At 33.2% G+C, this 2,500-nt stretch overlaps 1 protein-coding gene across 1 annotated transcript in view; it reads left to right on the top strand.

Annotated features, from left to right (window-relative positions):
* Positions 1 to 999: 999 nt before the first annotated feature.
* Positions 1,000 to 2,500, top strand: part of LOC132042492 (NAD(P)H-quinone oxidoreductase subunit K, chloroplastic) — a 2,573-nt gene continuing 1,072 nt past the window's right edge. Inside the window, exon 1 of the mRNA XM_059433014.1 lies at positions 1,000 to 2,500. This exon is cut by the window's right edge and continues 1,072 nt beyond it. The gene's annotated coding sequence lies outside the window, so the exon portion shown is untranslated.

The following is a 2,500-nucleotide window of genomic DNA, read 5'->3' as shown; positions in this document are numbered from 1 at the left end:
CGGGTGGAGGCTATCAATCCGATTTCATAACTCGTTGGTACGTTCGAATAATAAAAAGAAGTTCTCTTTCTAATCCTATTTAGATTCTGTCTAGATTCTGTCGGGTGAATACAATCAAATATAATCAAACAGAATCCAATTCTAATGTAAAAATTCAAATTCAAAAATGAAATAGAAAAGATACAAAATGAAAAAATAAATATCACTAAGGGTGGGTCGTAAACCTTATTAGATACCAGAGTCAATGGTATCTAATAAGTTTTACCTACTATTGGATTTGAACCAATGACTCCCGCCGTATGAAAGCAGTACTCTAACCACTGAGTTAAGTAGGTCATTTATCATCCCAAAGAGAACCAAATGAAACCCATCCTGTCGATGGATTATAAATATCATATTACTTATAAGCAATACTAATCTAAGGAATACCACTCAAAGAGATCAAAGATTGTTGATGTTGGATCATGGAATATTTATCTTGACAAGAATTTATCTACATGGTAAAATATGTATCACAAGCACTAAGGGCTATAGCTCAGTTGGTAGAGCAACTCGTTTACACGCGCGCCAATGTTTTTCAAGGGAGTTCATCATACAATCATAAAAATTGATCTTGTTGAGAAATCGATGTCTTACTCCATAACTTTGAGGGAACCATAGCCTGACAAAAGGTTCGGTCCAATTTGGACGCCCATTTAGGAGGTGCCAAACAGACCCCATCATTGATTTGAGATCTTGATAAGGTGAATACCCAGTCTATTCAATGCTAGGCATAATGAGTATAAGGACCTCAAAAAAATCTCTTTTCGTCATATGAACTTTAAGGTGTATGAAGTTTCATATTTGATTTTTGAACGATAGAGACTTCATTTAACTTAGGTTGATCTAGGCCAGAGACAGACCTACGTCAAGATAATCCCACCCTTGAAACACTTTGGTAATGCTCCCAAATAATGAATCAGAGCACATGGAGCCATTTCCTTATCTTTTTTTTCTGTCAAGAAAAAAAATGGCAGACTAACTGATATTTATGTCAGTTAATGAAAGAGCCCAATGCAAAAAAAATGCATGTTGGGTCTTTGAAACAGTTCAGATCATTTTAATAATAATAAGTTTGATCTGTTTTACCGAGAAGGTCTACGGTTCGAGTCCGTATAGCCCTATAAAAATGTAAAAATGAAGCAAAAAAAATTGTATAATTTTCATTTCTTCATTATTATTTATTGCTTGTAACTAAGTTAAATCCAATTATTCCTATAAGTTTATTCACGGCAATCGTTTAAGCAGATGAAAGAAAAAACGCATATCAATGGATCCAATCGATATTGATTTTTTCAATTGCAGATAAACAAACCAACCTTTCGTCATTAATCTTCGGAGGCGAATTACATATTCATATCCACAATAAAAGAATTAGTGAGACTCCCTTTCTTTTGATATCCCCAATCTTATTGAGTTTTGGAAGTCAAATCATTTCACGGGCCTGGTGAAATGAAAAACTACGAAGAGGAATTCACATGGATTTAGGAAGGGCCTGCTGTATTTGTGTCCAAGCTAAAGTTTTTTGAAAAACGAATATCTTTGGTCACTTTCATTGTCAAATAGGCTTTTCTTTCGTATACCTTACTTACCTCGACCTAGCGAAGCACAACACAAAAAGGGTAGTCTTCTTTTTCTGTATTCAACCAAGAAAAACCCCTCCACCTGGATTCGAATCCTGATACTATTATTAAATAATAATAAAATAATAATAATAATAAAAGGAATATACCAACACAAGATCTTCTAAATCTTGAGATGGAAATTCCTACACATTCTCTTCTATTTGATTACTTGTTCTATTCTAAATCACTAAGAAAAAATAAAAAGAAAATGAAAATAAAGACCTCCTGATTCTATTTATAGAAAAAAATAGAAATCTTTAAAGAACTTCTAATTAAAGAAGAAATAAGATAAGTAATTAATTTAGAATTCCCCGTCTTTAGAGAAAAAAAAACAAAGAGAAACAAGAGAATTTGTATAAGAGTAATATATAGTTAGAAGGTTCTACTAACTAAATAAAATGGAAATAAGTATAATGGAAATAAAATCGGATTCCAGTCGATGAATCTTGCAATGAGATATGCCCTACAATAAACCAATAAACAAAGCAAACTAGGCGGTTCGATCAAAATGAATTCTTGTTTTGACTAAATAGTTATGGATGACTTGACAATTCCAATTCGAATCGACCAATCGAATCCGGTATATTTTCCACGTTCATAGGAGTGCGTTTATGTTTCTGCTTTACGAATATGATTTTTTTTGGGCATTTCTAATAATATCCATCCTTGTTCCTATTTTGGCATTTTTCATTTCCGGGGTGTTAGCCCCGATTAGCAAAGGGCCGGAGAAACTTTCTACTTATGAGTCGGGTATAGAACCAATGGGCGATGCTTGGTTACAATTTCGAATCCGTTATTATATGTTTGCTCTAGTTTTTGTTGTTTTTGATGTTGAA

This window comes from Lycium ferocissimum, unplaced genomic scaffold, assembly GCF_029784015.1.
Source record: "Lycium ferocissimum isolate CSIRO_LF1 unplaced genomic scaffold, AGI_CSIRO_Lferr_CH_V1 ctg15639, whole genome shotgun sequence".
Classification (NCBI taxonomy): domain Eukaryota; kingdom Viridiplantae; phylum Streptophyta; class Magnoliopsida; order Solanales; family Solanaceae; genus Lycium; species Lycium ferocissimum.
This window is presented reverse-complemented; position numbering and strand designations above follow the sequence as displayed.